The sequence below is a fragment of the Dreissena polymorpha genome, chromosome 1 (assembly GCF_020536995.1).
Source record: "Dreissena polymorpha isolate Duluth1 chromosome 1, UMN_Dpol_1.0, whole genome shotgun sequence".
Lineage (NCBI taxonomy): Eukaryota > Metazoa > Mollusca > Bivalvia > Myida > Dreissenidae > Dreissena > Dreissena polymorpha.
The window spans coordinates 57,536,701-57,555,598 of record NC_068355.1 but is presented as its reverse complement, the minus strand read 5'-3'; the positions used below and the strand labels follow the sequence as shown (position 1 = coordinate 57,555,598).

At 35.2% G+C, this 18,898-nt stretch overlaps 1 protein-coding gene across 1 annotated transcript in view; it reads left to right on the top strand.

Moving 5' to 3' along the window:
- Positions 1-15,297, top strand: part of LOC127881835 (uncharacterized) — a 239,431-nt gene extending 224,134 nt beyond the window's left edge. The window contains exons 15-23 of the mRNA XM_052429979.1: positions 772-1,028; positions 1,508-1,577; positions 1,916-1,979; positions 3,374-3,520; positions 3,718-3,829; positions 6,887-7,032; positions 9,555-9,984; positions 10,161-10,204; positions 10,513-15,297. The gene's annotated coding sequence lies outside the window, so the exon portion shown is untranslated. The remainder of the gene's footprint in view (positions 1-771; positions 1,029-1,507; positions 1,578-1,915; positions 1,980-3,373; positions 3,521-3,717; positions 3,830-6,886; positions 7,033-9,554; positions 9,985-10,160; positions 10,205-10,512) is intronic.
- Positions 15,298-18,898: the final 3,601 nt, after the last annotated feature.

Here is an 18,898-nt window from a genome sequence, read left to right as displayed (position 1 = left end):
CAAGAATGCTGACGCCTAGGATTATGAAACTTTATAGGGACATTGATCATGACTGGCAGACGACCCCTATTGATTTTCAGGTCACTAGGTCAAAGGTCAAGGTCACAGTGACAAAAAACGTAATCACAATGGCTGCCACTACAACTGACAGCCCATATGGGGGGCATGCATGTTTTACAAACAGCCCTTGGTTTAAATCTTTTTCTATAAAGAAGGAATGTAGTTGACACTTGTTCATAGTTTCATTCCATTGTTCCTCAAAAAGTTGTAACTATGTTGCTCTGGTATCTTCAATACCATTGAGTAATTAAATAGTAATTAAATTGAATGCTTTTTAATTCCCTTTTATTATTGTTTAATTTGAGTTACAATGCTATGAGGTTAAATTTTATATACACTTGGATGTATTATGAATATTGCTGGGCCAAGTGTGATGTTGAGCGCTCCAAAACCCGTTTAAACCCCCATTGCTTTGCATTGACCGTTCCAAGGCGGTGACCCCAGCTTTATTCTTATTTGTGTTTATGTTGTTTTGTATTGTGCTGTTTTGTACTGTTTGGGCAATCGGTCACTTGCCTTAAATAAAGGACCAACTAATTGTTTATAATAATAATTCAATACTACTCCAGCAGCTGGAGTTTCACTTCTTTATACTGTGCCTAATTTAATATCAAATGGTGACTTTTTGTCAAGGTTGGACCTTGCAGTAAATATAAGAATGACCTTCTGCTGATGCAACTAGATATTCACTTTGTTGATATTTGATTTCAGAGGACACCCTTCCTGAAAACCTCGCTGAGTGTGACTGCGCCATACGTGACCCTTCAGTGAACTGAGATTCCAGGCGGAATGTCAAACTGGTACTACTCAGGTCTCCAGAAATAGCCTCAGCCTTGGACGCAGGTTCATGATGCACCCATGGCCTTACTTATTTCTGAACATCTCAATCTCACAGCAATTGATGTGAATTAATGATATAAGACTCCACAAACCACGTTATGGAGAGGGTATATTGGAGTCAATGTTCTGTAAGTTGTTTAGTCAAAGCGGCATTTTTTGCATATATTATAAGAAGATTTGTATCAAATCTAAATTTCTCAAAGAATTAAATTGAAACTTAAATTGTGTAAAACCGTTGAACAGTAAGTTATAAGTGGTGATTTTGTTGCATGCAAAGCCCCATTGTTTCATTGGCCAAGTCACTCTTTTACCCAGTATTATAATACTTTCAGTATCGCACCATACATGGGAAATCAGAAGATATGAAACTTATATTCTAATCAGGGTTTTAAATAACATTTTGCCCACAGATGCGCTGTAACCTATATGCAATTTTGGGTTATAATTAACATCGTGTCCACAGTTGCGCAAAGTTGTTTGAATAGTAGTGTCTAAAAACAAAGAAAGCATAGTCACTTGCATCCCTTGTTATCAATCATGTTTATGAAGGAGCCATTGTGAAATATTATGTTGCATTTTGACAAATTGCCAAGTATATGTCTTTTAGCTTATCATGTTAAGTGTTTGGAAGTACATAGCCACGTCAACGCAGCAGCAAAAACAACAGTAGCAGTCTAGTAAGCAGTCTTACATGTTTGAGCTACCTAGTTGTAACAGTTTTCAGCAACGTTGTCACAATATGGATTGTTTTAATAAAACCTAATGGAGTTATAGAGCATAATTACTGATTCTCGTGTAAGATCGTACTTTTATAATGCACTTTCATCAACAACACTGATGCATATGCATGACAGCTAATACAAGTATTCATGCACAAACTAAAGTATGAATTTCTTGATAATTTAATTTATTTGCAAACATTAGTTTCAAAACATATTTAAGCATATCAATATTTTTTACTTTGCTTTAATTTATTGTTTGATTTTTATCATTTTGCCTTTCTTTTCCTAACCAGGTCAAGGGTCACCCCGCAACGTTCACTGCCTAGCGATGAAATCATCCACCGTTACATGTAGTTGGTCAGTAAAATGAGCGTTTTGTCTGCATATAATGTAAAAAGATTTTATCAAACAACATCTACATTTCTCACAGGATTAAATTGATACTTCGGTTGTTTGATCGCCATGAAGTCTTGCTTTGATTGGTAGATGGTCATCTTGTGACAAAGCCTTAAATTATCATTGGTCAAGTCACTTTTGCACAAGATCAAATTAATAACACTGTATCTCACCACACATGGGAATTCAGAGGCTGTGTAACTTATATTCTATTCAGGGTTAATAACTAACATTGTGCCCACAGTTGTGTAAAGTTGTGTGAATATTTTTGTATAAAAAAAAGAGTAAAGCATTTGCATAACTTGTAATCAATAGTGTTCGATGAAGAAACAATCATTTTGAAAATGACCAATACTCCAGAATATATTTGTTTTTTGACGGATCTTGGTCAGTGTTTAGCAGTATCCTTACGACCAAGCCACGTCGCCAAAGCAGCAATAACAGCAGCAGTCAAGTAATTTGTCTGCCACGTTTGATCTACCTATTTGCCATGGTCTGTTGCAAAGTCCACTCAGCATGGATTGTTTTAATAAAACAAATGGAGTTAAAGAAGATATTTGCTGATTCCTGTGTATGATCTTACTTGTATATGAAACAATACATGAACAACACTGACGCATATGAAAGGTAGCTAATACAAGTATTCATGCACAAATTAAAGAATGAATTTCTTTATAATTTTTAGTCATTATAAAAAATTCGTTTCCAAACGTATTTAAGCATATTGATATTGTTATGCCGTATAACAAAATAAAACAAAGGGTTCATTCAAAATTTCTAATTTTACTTTCAATTTCAGTTTCATTATTATTTTCATTACAACAAAAGCATATATCCAAAAAATATCATATACAATCAATAATAAAATATTCGTACCTGCATCTTATTCTGTATCATAATCTTTTTCTTGTTTAAATAATCTTAACCAGATGTTTTTCGTTTAAATCTGTATTCCAAACTGAAACTTGTTTACTTTCGAATCCGCTATTTATACTTTTTGGGCATGACGTCACTGACAAGTGACGACCGTTAAAGTAAAATATATACCAATGAACGTAATGTGAAATGGTGGATTTATTGAATGAATGAGAATCAAGTTTGAACAATAATATTATACAAATACAATGACAAAAACTTAAGTTAAGCAAAATACATCAACGGAAATCAGTAAATATTGTGTTTATGAATATAAATTTATTTAGATAATAAGAATGTTAATTTAATAAGGAGTGTTTGTTTACATTACACCATGTATTACGGAATGGCCAATTGGAGGAGTAACGGCCTAGCAATATATTGACTATGCTTTGATTTATTGTTTGATTTAATCACTCTGCCATTCTTTTACTTACCAGGTTGAGGGTCGACCAAAACCACCCAGTGCCTTACGATGAAAACCTCCAACGGGACTGTGACCTTGCCCTTGGACTCACCTAATGGTCAGGTTCAAGGTCACATGGGCTTAGATAGTCACTGCAGTAAGAATGTTTAAGATTTTAAAGGTACTTGTTCACAAATTTTATGAGTACTTTGACTGACCTTAATGACATAACTAAAGCACATTTAAAAGTGGCTACATACATTTAAATATTGCTCAATCACTCACAGTAAACGGAATTTCTACAGAAAGAAAAAAAACACAACAGGACTATATATTTAAACATTTCCCTTAAAATAGTGTATATCATTTTCAATAAAGAAGATGACTTCACAATAGGACATCCGAGACTGCAATGACGAAATGAGTGTCCTCACTTCAGCAGTGGAGGCCAATACACAATACGAGAGTTTCCAGCGGCTTACCTTATCTGGTATGTATGGGTTTATTTTAAACCTAATTATTATATGATTTAGTTAGGTAAGAATATATATGTATGTAGTTTAAATATAGATTTAATATTATTAACTGAAGTAAAAATATGAGAACAATTATAACAATATTTGTGTTCAACATCAGTCAGCCAGTAAATTATTTTTTATCCCCGCCGAAAAAAAATCGGAGGGCATATAGCATTAGTCTCCGTCCGTCTGTCCGTCCGTCCGTCTGTGTGTATGTGCGTCCGTCCTTCCGTCGGAAACTTTGTCCAGAGCATAACTCCAAATCTATTCAATGGATTTACTTTAAACTTAGAATATAAGCCGATGGCAACTAGGAGAATTGCAGTGACCAAGAACCATAACTCTGTCTACCTAGGTTTTTTAATTATCTCCCCTTTTATATAATCTTAAAGTAAATTTTTGACCGGAGCATAACTCTAAATCTACTGAAGGGATTTACTTAAAACTTGAAATATAAACAGATGGCATGTAGAGAAAGTGCAGTGACTAAGAACTAGAACTATATCTACCTTAGATTTTGAATTATCTTCCTTTATTTAATTTCAAAGTAAATTTTTGTCCGGAGCATAACTCTTAATTTACTGAAGGGATTAACGTGAAACTTGAAATATAAACAGATGGCAAGAAGCAGAAGTGCATTGACTAAGAACCATAACTCTATCTACCTTAGTTATGGAATTATCCCCCTGTATTTAATTTCAAAGTAAATTTTTGTCCGGAGCATAACTCTGAATCTACTGAAGGGATTAACTTGAAACTTAAAAAAGTAAACAGATGGCAACTAGGAGAAGTGCACTTACTAAGAACCATGACTCTATCTACCTTAGTTTTTGAATTACCTCCCTTTATTTTATTTAAAAGAAAAATTTTGTCCGGAGCATTACTCTAAATCTACTGAACGTATTTACTTGAAACTAGAAATATAAACAGATGGCAAGTAGGAGAAGTGCAGTGAACATGAACCATAACTCTTTTGGCCGTAGTTTTTTAATTATCTCCCTTTTAAATTTTAAATTTATTTTTTTTAATTATTTTTTTATATTATATTTTATTTATTTATATTTTTTAATTATATTTAATCAAATTTTATAGTACATATTTTAGCTTTTCAACTTTTAATATCTCCCTTTATCTTATTTTACAATAATATTTTAATTTGAACAACAAAGAATTCACTGTAAAGTAAATAGATGAGTTTAAGGAAAAATACAGTGACAAAGAACAGTAACTGTTTATAGTCCTTTTCTTTAATTACCTAACTTTCTTTTATTTCCTTATATTTTATTCTCTACAGCATATCTCAAACACTATATAACTAATTGATCCTTGAAATATAAATGGATGGCACAGGTGCCATGTTTTACAAATATTATTCTACTCTCTAAAACAAATGTTATCATACACGCAAACACATGTCGGCAGGGATTTGGCACTATTATGACAAGCTCTTGTTTTCCTAAAAAATGCAAATGTGTGTCGAATATCACTAGGACATTGTGTTTGTCATAAATGAATTTAAAATATTAAATTAATATACAACAGTGCACTGGCATTCTGACACGTTTTTTCCACCATACTTTTTGTCGGTTTGTAAGGATGCAATTAAAAAAAGTGTGTATACGACTTTGCATCTGACCCCTATTGGAAGTAGAGCCCTGCCTATAAAGAGACTAATCAGTACCGACCTGTGCACATGTCTTTTGCAATAAACAAGCTGTCATTCTTGCACTTGTCTTTGGGGTATTCTCAGATGAGTCACTATATCAATGTATTCAAGGTTAATTTTTACTTTAAAAAATAACAGTGCGTAAATGTAAACCCTGTAAATTCAAGTTATTTCAAAATAAAACACAAGTAAATTACTATTAAACTGTTCTCACGTAAGTTTTTGTTATTGTACTGAACATAAAAAAGTGTTGCATTTGGTAAATCTTCATTTATGAATAACACTTTTTCTAGAACAAGTATATTTAAACCCTTTCTTGTTAACCTGCCACGTGTATTTTATGCCCCAATTCAAAGAAGAGGGGGTATATTGTTTTGCGGGATGTTTGCCGGTCTGTCGTTCGTGTGTTGGTAGACCAGTTGATTTCCTATAACTAACTCATCAACAAATTGATCTATTGGCTTCATACTTCACGTGTGCATTGGTCTTGGACAGTAAATGACCTCTATTGAAATTGGGGTCACTACTTCAAAGGTAAAGGTCACTGTCACAATAATTATGAAAATCATGTCAGATCAATAACTTGTCAACAAATTGACCAATTGGCTTGTTACTTCATATATGCATTTGCCTTGGACAGTAGATGGCCTCTATTGAAAATGGGGTCGCTAGGTCAAAGGTCACAGTCACAATAGGTGTGAAAATCCTTTCTGATCAATAACTCGTCAACAAATTGACCTATTGGCTTGATACTTCACATATGCATTGGCCATGGATGGTAGATGACCCCTATTGAAATTGGGGTCACTAGGTTAATGGTCAAGGTCACTGTCGCAATTATAAGTGCCAAAATCGTGTCCGATTAATAACTTGATACTGAACATGTGCATCGGTCTTGGACAGTATAGGATGTCTATTGAAATTTGGGTCACTAGTTCAAAGGTCAAGGTCACTGTGACATTAGGTGTTAAATTGGTATTCATTCGATATGTCATAAAAGGATTGAGTGATGGGAGTCAAAGCTCTGTTTTGGGAGGCATCTGTCTCAAACTGCGGAGCTCTTGTTTTTATTTAAACATTCTTTAAAAAAAAGTTTGGTGATAAATCAAAATGAACTTATGTTTCCTCTCTAATTATTTTAGCTTCATTGCATTGAATGCGTTCACATTTTCAAGTCTCTTTACAACTCTAGAACATCGTGTGCACAATGTAGGCTCTAGTTAAATCTTTTGACATTGCATTGTCGATATGAAAGGTCGAAACACTGACAAGTGTTTTGTCGGATTTAAATTAGTTTTGTTTGTCCTTGAAAACGCTAGTATTGTCTTTAATTTGTTTGACGCACGATTTACTTTTATTCCAGAAAACCTGGGTAGCAGAGCAATGAGTATATCCCCGGAGCATTTGCAGTCACAGCAAGTGAACCAGCGGCAGTCATCGTCTCTAGATTCCGAGATCCCCATGCTTCACAACCCTCAGTCTATGAACATCATGCAGAGCAAACCTTGGGTGAGTTTTCGTGTCATGTGCATGCTTTTTCGTGGCCTCACTTTCAGAGATTGGTGGGTGCATGTAGATTTACCCTTTTGTGTCCATACATCTTTCAATCCAGCTGTGTTTTTTTTGGTCATGTGTGACCTAGAAAAGTATTGCTTCTTGTGTGATAAAATCAGACATATTTACAATCATGTGAACTTTCCTTCTTGTTTATTATACCCTACAAACGAAGTTTAGGGGTGTATATAGGAGTGAGCTTGTCAGTCGGTCGGTTCGTATTAAGTGTCCATTCTCTAATTCAAATTGTTTTCATCCGATTTTCACCAAACTTGGTCAGATGTTGTATCTAGATGATGTCTAGATCAAGTTCGAATATGGATCATGTCGGGTCAAAAACTAGTTCACTGGATCACTAATTGCGTTTTAAACATTAAGTATGGTGTCTGCTCTCTTATTTAAGTAGTTTTCATCAGAGCTTCACCAAACTTGGTTAGAATTTGTATCTAGATGATGTGTAGGTAAAGTTTGAACATGTGCCTTGCCGGGTCAAAAACTAGGTCACGGGGTCACTTAGTGCGTTTTAAACATTAAGGATGGTGTCCGCTGTTTTTTTGTGAAGGCAACATGCAAAATATTCAGTGTCAATGCAGCAGGTAGAGTATTAGTCACGTCTGTGACGAAGCTCTAGTTTTGGTTAATTTTTAGCTCGGCTGGTTTTGGAGAAACCCCGAGATATTTTCATAGACAGCTCGTCGTCCGGCGTAAGCGTCGTGCTAAAACCTTAAAATTGGCCTTAACTTTTTAAATATTGAAGATAGAAACTTGATATTTGGCATGCATGTGTATCTCATGAAGCTGCACATTTGAGTGGTAAAATTCCAAGGTGAACATCATCCTTCAAGGTCTAGGGTCCAAAAAACAAATCCAAGGGAAGTAATAAGCTTTATAAGGACATAGTTATCTGACCTGCCAATATATATATTTTTGTTAAATAAATCAAAGTGGCACAGTAGGCGGCATTGTGTTTCTGACAAACACATTGTGGTAAAAGGTCAAGGTCATCCTTTACGGTCTACGGTAAAAAATACAAATCCAAGGGAAGTAATAAGCTTTAAAGGGCGATACCTAATCAATATTGAACATAGCAACTTGATATATTTGGCATGCATGTGTATCTCATGGAGCTGCACATTTTGAGTGGTGAATCTACAGTCACAGTAGTGGCTTTTAATTATTTGCTACTAAAAATAGAGATTTGTTAGAGACAATTATTTTCAAGGGAAGTAATTTATTTAATTACAAATGTCATATTATATATTTCCTTACCAAGAATTGAAGTTCTTTTCACAGTTACTGTACAGATTTATTATTTTGATTATTTATAACTCAAATGATTGATTTGTCAAAGTTTTTTTTTAAATTATATAATAATCATTTCTTTCATGTTTATTACATACCTGTGGACTTATGTCCATAGACACATTATCAAATCTGGCTATTACCTCTTTTAAACCACAGGCCTTGGTTGTCAGTGATGTCTAAAATGGTCATAATTGACTGTGAGACCCCCCCCCCCCCCCTGGTTGGATTGGACAAAATTCAAGGGAAGTAATAAGCTTGAAAGGGAGATGATTTCTATACCTGCCAAATGATAAATAGCAATTTTATTTCAAAGCGGCACAATAGGGGGCATTGTGTTTCTGACGAACACATCTCTCGTTTTAAATGATATAATTATCATTTCTTACCTGTTCTAATTTGTAAATGCTAGTTTTCATTAAATACCAGTGGACTTATGTCCATAGATACATGATGAACTCTGGCTACGATTACTTTGATAAACCACAAGCCTAGGTTGTCAGTGTTGTCTGACTTGGTCATTTTTGACTGTCTACAGACCCCCCCTCCCCCCCCCCCCCCGGTTGGATTGGACAAAATCCAAGGGAAGTAATAAGCTTTAAAGGGAGATGATTTCTATTCCTGCCAGATGATAAATAGAAATTTAATTTCAAAGCGGCGCAGTAGGGGGCATTGTTTCTGACGAACACATCTCTTGTTGGGTCACTAGGTCAAAGGTCAAGGTCACTGTGATCTCTAAACAAAAAAGAATAATTTCTGACAAGCTTTCGCAGCCGAGAGTGGCTACCGTGATGCGACGCTCTTGTTCTTTCATAGTAGTAAAGTTTTCAGTCAAAAGTAAAATGTGGTTGCATCGGTGACTTTTTGCCTACTTCACAGCAGACATTTCAGAAAAACTCTTTTTCAACATATTTTATTTTCTATTGGCTAGTTGGCCCTTTCTAAATTGGTGTAAATGATAAGGAAATATTTTTCCAATGGAAAAATGTATGTTTATCGAATATCATCCCATATTTCTTGATTGATGGAGAGACTTAAGGTTAGTTGGTAGTAAAGTGGTTATAATTAACTTTTAATGTAACTCAATGTATAAAAGTGCTATTATTGTTTATAATGGGTAACACACATAAAATGAAAAACTGACATTTACTGTTATGAATCTTTCTTTATTTCAGACGACCATTGACGAAATCAAACCGGCAAATCAGAAGGACAGCCTGTTGCTACAGATGTTATCATATTAGCCCCAGTCATACCGAAGAAGCTCAGAGATATAAATTCTGTTTAAGATGTGCTTGTCTCTGCATACTCCATGTCTGGTGTGAACATGTACAATTGAAGGTCTCTGCATACTCGGTGTCTGGTGTGAACATGTACAATTGAAGGTCTCTACATACTCCATGTCTGGTGTGAACATGTCCAATTGAAGGTCTCTACATACCACATGTCTGGTGTGAACATGTATAATTGAAGGTCTCTGCATACCCCATGTCTGGTGAAAACATGTACAATTGAAGGTCTCTGCATACCCCATGTCTGGTGTGAACATGTAAAATTGAAGGTCTCTACATACTCCATGTCTGGTGTGAACATGTACAATTGAAGGTCTCTACATACCACATGTCTGGTGTGAACATGTATAATTGAAGGTCTCTACATACCCCATGTCTGGTGAAAACATGTACAATTGAAGGTCTCTACATACTCCATGTCAGGTGTGAACATGTACAATTGAAGGTATCTACATACTCCATGTCTGGTGTGAACATGTACAATTGAAGGTCTCTACATACTCCATGTCTGGTGTGAACATGTCCAATTGAAGGTCTCTACATACCACATGTCTGGTGTGAACATGTATAATTGAAGGTCTCTACATACCCCATGTCTGGCGTGAACATATACAACTGAAGATCTCTACATACCCCATGTCTGGTGTGAACATGTACAATTGAATGCCTTTATATACCCCATGTCTGGTGTGAACATGTACAATTGAAGGTCTCTACATACCACGTGTCTGGTGTGAACATGTACAATTAAAGGTCTGTACATACCCCATGTCTGGTGTGAACATGTACAATTGAAGGTCTCTACGTACCCCATGTCCGGTGTGAACATGTACAATGGAAGGTCTCTACATACCCCATGTCTGGTGTGAACATGTACAATTGAAGGTATCTACATACCCGGTGTCCGGTGTGAACATGTACAATTGAAGGTCTCGTCTTTGAAATTGGGACAGGTGGAAAATTAATGAATTGATGCAGACAGAAGTCGCATAATGACAAATCACAACAAAAAGTGGAAATCCAGACAGTCTTGTGGCCAGCCATGTTTTTATGTGACCATCCAAGTTGTGTTCAAAGAAAATAATAGTTCATGTTTTATTGGAACTATGATGCTGATAGTCATTTTTATGCGAAGAAGAGGGGGTATATTGCTTTGCTCATGTCAGTCTGTCTGTCGGTCCGTCCACCAGGTGGTTTCCGGATGATAACTCAAGAACGCTTGGGGCTAGGATCATGAAACTTCATAGGTACATTGATCATGACTCGCAGATGACCCCTATTGATTTTGAGGTCACTAGGTCAAAGGTCAAAGTCACAGGTGAAGGTCACAGTTACTGGAAATAGTCATTTTAAGTCTGTCTGTCTGTCGGTCCGTCCACCAGGTGGTTTCCGGATGATAACTCTAAAACGCTTGGGGCTAGGATCATGAAACTTCATAGGTACATTGATCATGACTCGCAGATGACCCCTTATGATTTTGAGGTCACTAGGTCAAAGGTCAAGGTCACAGGTGAAGGTCACAGTTACTGGAAATAGGCATTTTAAGGATTTAGCATGGCTCAAACAAGTGAAACAACTACCGTTTATGCATGTTCTTTTTATTTCAGCATTTGCCTCCCTTAAATTCATTTTAAATCTCATTTTACAGCAGAGATTCCAAATCTGACCTGTAAATGAGCCCCATTTTACTGCCAGTGCTAGGTTAACTTTTCCCATTTGATCATTCTTAAGTATTGTTATTGTAATGCTGCTGCTACTGCTACTGCTACTACTACAACTACTACTTCTACTACTACTAATATTACTACTACTACTACTACTACTACTACTACTTCTACTACTACACCACCACCATCACCACCACCACCACCACCACCACCACCTACTACTATTACTACTATTACTACTACTACTACTACTACTACTACTACTACTACTACTACTACTACTACTACTTCTACTACTACTGCTACTACTACTACACCACCACCACCACCACCTACTACTACTACACCACCACCACCACCACCTACTACTACTACTACTACTACTACTACTACTGCTACACCACCACCACCAACACCACCACCACCGTTGTTCACAGTGACAAAAAACGTATTCACACAATGGCTGCTACTACAACTTATAGCCCATATTGGGGGGCATACATGTTTTGTATGTAAAAGGCTTTTATGAACTATATTTAAATACTCAGTATAATAAGATTAAGATTACTTGATAAAAGCAATAATGAACAATATTATTTTAAGAGCAAAATTAGCAAGTCTATCCAATTACTGTGTCTGTATTATGAAATTTTATTTTGGAAATGTTAAGGAAAATATAATGTTACTAAATATATGTCTATGAATGTTGATTTTAACATTTGTCAAAGCTGTTTAAATGATACTGGTAACTTTGACTAAATTGAAAGAAAATGTATTCTTTTCATGTAATGAGACATGCTTCAGTTTTTTTTTTTTGGCTTAACATGTAATATTGAGGTGGTAGTTACACAAATTGTTTAGACAGGTGGATAATTTTAATGCTAAGGCTTTGATACTCTTAAGTGTGCCCATTGGTGTCAGGTGTTTTTGTCAAGCATCTTGTTTATTATCTTAGTATTTCAAGACAATATTGATTAATTTTAGACAAAATCATTTAATCTCCCTTAAATTGTCTATTCTGTATTTACTTCCAGTTATTTATTAATTTGCTTGAACATGATTGAAGAATGACTTTTTTGTTGCTTAAAATGCTTTGAGCATTTAAAAACGAAAATATAAGATGTGGGAATAATGTCTAAAGTTATGATAATTATTTTTAACCAGGTTTTCCGAAGGAAAAAACTGGTTATTAGATTGGCGAATGCGGGCGGGCTGGCTGGCGGGCTGGCTGGCTGGCGGGCTGGCGGAATAAGCTTGTCCGGGCCATAACTATGTCGTTCATTGTCAGATTTTAAAATCATTTGGCACATTTGTTCACCATCATTGGACGGTGTGTCGCGCGAAATAATTACGTCGATATCTCCAAGGTCAAGGTCACACTTTGAGTTCAAAGGTCAAAAATGGCCATAAATGAGCTTGTCCTGGCCATAACTATGTCATTCATTGTGAGATTTTAAAATCATTTGGCACATTTGTTCACCATCATGGGACGGTGTGTCCCACGAAAGAATCACGTCAATATCTCCAATGTCAAGGTCGCCACGACTAAAAATAGATTTAAAAAAAAAAAAAACTTACAAAGGGGGTTAATTTTTTTTGGTCATTTCAAAAGTTCAGTTTGAGTTTTCTCCCTTTATCAGATTTTTTTTTCACAATGAAAACCTGGTTTTGTGACAATTTTGTCCCTTGTTTGTTTTTGTAAAGTTAATTATGCTTTATATGTTTGTGTATAGACATTTAGACGACCAGATTAACCTGACCTTGATCAATGTGTATATCGGTCACTTCATTTGTCATTTGTATATAGAGCGATTGCGAAATGATCGTATTGTTAATGAAAATCATGCGTTTATTGTTGCCATTTTGATGTTCGCTGTTAACATGTATTTGTACAAACAATTTTCATCATGTACATCTTTTAGATGCCAGATAATAAAAACAAACATTGCTTGTGGCGATGCTCATTTAAAACTTTCTTAATGGTACAGAACAACACATTCTGAAGAGGCTAATAAATTATGCTTTAGGCAAAAGGAACATCTTGTTATTAGTATATGTACTGCGTTTCATTAAATAAAGTCAAGCAACTATTGAAATATTGTTATAACTTTGTTTTGCATTATCTTAAGAACAATTAATATATACTACTTGGAAATCAGTCAATTGCAAATCAAGCGAGAGTGATTTAACATGCTAACACTTGTCAATAATTGAATTGTCTCTCTTTGTACGTAAGATATAGGGATGTTGTTGCTTGAAAAACAAAGTTGTATCCGTTGTTAGATAATGTTTTTGTTCATCTCTCAACATAACAAGTACATTCATACAGTTATTAAAAATATGACACTCTTTATTCTCAGCCATCAGTTTGTATTGGGATTTTGTGGAATACTTACTAAACTAATATACGTCTGTTTAATGAATTAATAGCTATGGTACAATATGATACTAAGCGTTACAAAACATGTGTAATAAAAATATAATTTCATTTATTTGAAATCATAAAATTTAGTTGTCCATACAATGCTTACAGTTTTGCAAATGTGATGATAAATGGAAATGTTCTGCTCAAAATGTCTTTTTAAGACATGTGAAAATTGTAGCAATCATATTGTACTTGTATTTATATTATACATGATAAGAATTTACTTACAGATGATGATAGCGGCAGTTTACTATTTGTGTTACAGTTTGTTTCACTCGACCATTAGACCATATTTCCTTAAAAATGTGATTGTTTATATTGAACTTTATTTGAATGCATGAAACACGATTGTTCTATTACTTAACAGCTGAAAATAGCTTGATGTTTGTAAAATTGTATGAAATGTTTCAAATAAATCATATTGATTACATAGAAAATAAAATTACATTTTGCGTTACTTTGAATGCATAACAAACAATTGTTACCATACAATCATATTAGTATTGAACTTAATTAATACTTTTAGATGCAATTTTTACAATAATGTGTTAATATTGTCATCCATTCCAAATAAGCATTTTGCATTCGTAAATATAGGGTGTATATAAACTGCTTAGATGCCTTTTTTAAATTGCTTGTGTACGTCATATTGATTAAAGACTCTTATTTATTGCATATTTGTGTGTACCTATGTCTTACTTATCTCTTGATTGTCCTTAAATTACTGCAAATAGTATTTTAATAATGTTAAAATATTTATCTAAACTATAACCAGGTTATCTGTTGATTTTAGTTTCATACATTGTATTGTCTAGCTAATTAAATTGAAGTGGCTATATTCTCGCCAACATGCATTGTCGGTGTATGGTTTAGACAAAGCGCATTACACAACTCATGTTGTTTTTCTCCATCATTAATAACCAATGTTTATTCCGTAGAGGTCGCATTATACTAAATATTTCAGTTGTGCAATGCTTTGCTCTCTTAATAAATCAGCACTATTTATTGATTTTTTATATGGGCACTTCCCATGACTTTATTCGTGAATATTTCTTTGAATGTGCGGTACGGAAAACATTGTTTGCTTGAAGGTTAGAAACTTAATGTTGACATCTTGAAAGATGGCAGTAAACATTTAACTGCAGAGTGGCTGTGAAAAGATGTATGTTAAACAATGTAAGACAGAACTCCACGCAAGATATGTCATGCATGCGATATGCATGAACTATCTTTTAAAAATAATTTGGATCTGAATTATCTTTAACAAATGGTATGGTTATGAGGGTCTCTATGTGCAAAATGTTGCATTTATTTAGTGTACAAGTTATTGCTTAAACATTGAATTTGTTATGGAAATAATATAGTTTATGTGACTTAAAGAGATATACATGTTTATGTTAGTGATGTGTTTTTGCTGATCCAAGTCTGTTCCTGCACACTATTTAAAGTAGATAACTACAAGTTATCTCATTTAAATGGGAAAAGTATTGTACTGTGAAAAAGTGTTGCGAGTTCAAATAAAAATACTATGAACCGTTGTATTAGTACTATATTTGCTCCCCTATTGAAACTAGGGGACACATATTGATTTTGGCCTATCGGTCCATTAGTTCGCCGTCATACTTTGGTCGACATTGGTTTACAGTCAATATCTTAAGAACTATTCCGTTAAGAGCTTTCAAATTTCACATTGTGATTGGCATTCGCGGAGATTTAATATCGTTTGATTTTGGATTTCTCCGGTAAAGTGTCAATGTCACAGGGGTCTCTAATGTGAAAATGGTAACAATGACTGGATTAAGACTTGAGCACACCATCGTCTTTGCATTCAGTATAAACGTAACGTTAAGGAAATCGCTTTAAGGAAAGACACCACTAAGACGTTTTCACACTTTTTATCATGGTGACAGAGACGTTATTGAGAGGTCGTCATACATAATAATTTTACTAAATTATGCTGGTAAATCCTAAAATTTGATAACTTTTGTGATGCAATTTGATGCTGACGAAGTCATGTCGCCAGAATAGCTGCATGCTATTGGTCAAAGCAAAATTTGCAAATGCAGACTACTTTCTGTTGATAACACAGTATTGTTTTCAATTTATCAAATAACACAAATTTTAGGGAAAGAAATTGATGAAAACCTATTGGTAAATGCCATTTGTCTTGTATTGTGAGACAGAACTACCTAATAGTAGAGTGCCCATGATACATGTAGAAGGAAAATCATTAATTATCTAACCACACATGTGTGACGTATGCAAGTCAAAATAGTCTACGGACATTTGCCAGTTTGCTATAAACAACACAAGGTGAATTCACTTTTCTATCGGCAAGTATTGTGCTTAGATGTTCTATTTATAAGACGCAATGAGATTTGTACACGGGTCATGCAAAAATTGATCTTATGCAATATGATCCCAATGTAGCTTCAGCTAGGCCTGCGCAATCGCACAGTCTTGTAAGAATATGAATACTGAATAAACTACTCTGGAGTTATTACCAAACCTTGCGTGCCTTTTTTAAAGCGGAAAGCGTAGCCATTGATGGGAAAGTGCGCAGGCTTGGCTTGAGCTACTCTGGCCGCATATGCCATAAGACCGATTTTCGCATGACGTGGATGATATAGTTTTATTTGAATATGGGGAAAAAACTGCGTCTCAAAGCCTAACAACTTATTTGGCATATTAAATGTAAGTATAAATAAGAAACATATTTTATCTATGCCAATTAGAATATATCTGGTGGTTACAAGGTAGAAATCGGTCTTTTTTTGCGCTTTAAAACTTAAAAATAATTGCGTTTGTCGAAATGGACGTATACGTCTTGAAATCCTACTTACGGTTTTAAAAGCGGTACCGTTTAAAAGTAATAAATTACTTACTAACTAGGCTATATATTTAATTTTATCTATGTCAATTAGAATATATCCGATGATTACAAGGTATAAATCCATATTTTGTTGCGTTTTAAAACTTAAAAATAATCGCGTTTGTCGAAATGGACGTATACGTCTAGAAATCCTTCTTTCGGTTTGTTTAAAAAGCGGAACCGTTTGAAAAATAATAAATTACTTGCTAAATAGGCTATATATTTAATTTTATCTATGTCAATTACAATATATCTGGTGTTTACAAGGTAGAAATCCGTCTTTTTTTGCGTTTTAAAACTTAAAAATAATCGCGTTTGTCGAAATGGACGTATATGTCTAGAAATCTTACTTTTGGTTTTAAAAGCGGTACCGTTTGAAAAATTATTAATAACTTGCTAACTAGGCTTTTTGCTAACTAGGCTTTAGATTTAATGACAATTTTGCACATTTTCAAATTGCATATATATGTATTGATTAACAAGTATTTCATTTATGGTCAGAGGCAAAGTGTGTGGCTTCAATCAACAAAACATTTGTTTTTATCACGAAGAAATACAAAATAAACCATGTGAGGACACATGATGTGTTCTCACGAAGTAAAATAATAAAACAGTACTTAAACTTTAGTTTTAACTTTAAAAACTTTAAGAACGTCTATTTTCTACCTTTATTTCTAAGTCAGGATTATTATTTTTTAATTTCTGGTGTGGTTTTGTGGGTTTTTTTGTTGTTGTTTCTTTGTTTGTTTTTTAGGGGGGGGGGGGGCAGTAGGAAACCCCACTTGTGCGGTATGGTGACAACCAACCAAACTCACATGCTGCCAAGAACGGGAATTGAACTGGATATGGACAATGTTTGATTCAATGCATTTTATTTGGTATTATTTTGATGTTTTATTGACACGCGCAACGATGGACAAGTCCTGAGTATAGGAATTATCACTCTATATGCAGATGCTAACTCGTGACAGAAATTATGGTAACCATCCGCTTTTCTTTTATTTTAGACAAGTGACGAATGTCCTACACGATCCATATAAGAGCCGCATTCTGAGAAAACTGGGCTTAATGCATGTGCGTTAAGTGTCGTATCAAATTAGCCTGTGCAGTCCGCACAGGCTAATAAGGGACGACACTTTCCGCCTAAATTGGATTTTTGCTTAGAAAAGACTTCATTTAAACGAAATATTACATCAAAGCGGAAAGTGTCGTCACTGATTAGCTGTGCGGACTGCACAGGCTAATCTGGGACGACACTTAACGCACATGTTTTATGCCCGCTTTTCTCAGAACGCGACTCATATGGTTAGGGTTCTTGTTAATTTTCTATTACTAGACATGTCTTAATTCCATACGCCGAAGAGAGTTGTGTAAATATGCATTAACAAACACGGCATTGTTTGACCAAACATATTGACTTACAACAAATAAAAAGCATCTGATACGAAACATTTTATTTTGACAATCTTTTTATATAAACGATTGAACGGTTTTACATTTTACAATATATTTTCATAACGATTTTCCACACAAGAAATGACAACGCACGACAACCCATTAATTATGAGTTTCACCAAATTAAAGGTTCACACTTACGTCCTACATTCCTGTTGTAAATCTTGACGCTTCGGATGAGGAATAGCTGCTCGAGATTCACCCATCATGAGACGTTGTGAGACGTTTCGAATTACGGCAAACTTATGCAATATATAAACGCAAAATCGGTCTTGAAGATGAATATCCAGTTTGGTACGATCAGGGACTTCTTCGATTACATTCCTAAGGTCGAGTCTAAATTACGAAAAATAAACGGACAGGAAAAAGCATTTCCAGTTTTAAGCGGTGCCTTTTTTCCTTACTCAGATTTTGAAAACGACACGTGGACGGGATACTTTACAACGCGGAATTGGCTGAAACGATTCACGCGCGAAATTGAGCTGCTAATCCGCGCAGCCGACGCGTTCAGCGCTTCAGCCTTTCACCAATGCAGGAAACCCAAAACAGTCTGCGCTGAATTCTCCAAATCCTACAAAGGTAACATGGGTAGGCTGCGGAACGCCAGGCGGGACATTGGTATGTTTCAGCATCACGACGAGATCACCGGTACGTGTCTTCCGTTTGTTGTCTCAGACGACGAGGAGCGGCTTACCAACGCGTTCCGAAAGGCGCGGGAAGCGTTGGCCTTCGCGCTCAGTCTCTTGCTCGCGAAGGGATCTGTACGCTCAACGACGGCACTGAAACACAGCTTCGACAAGGAGAGTCC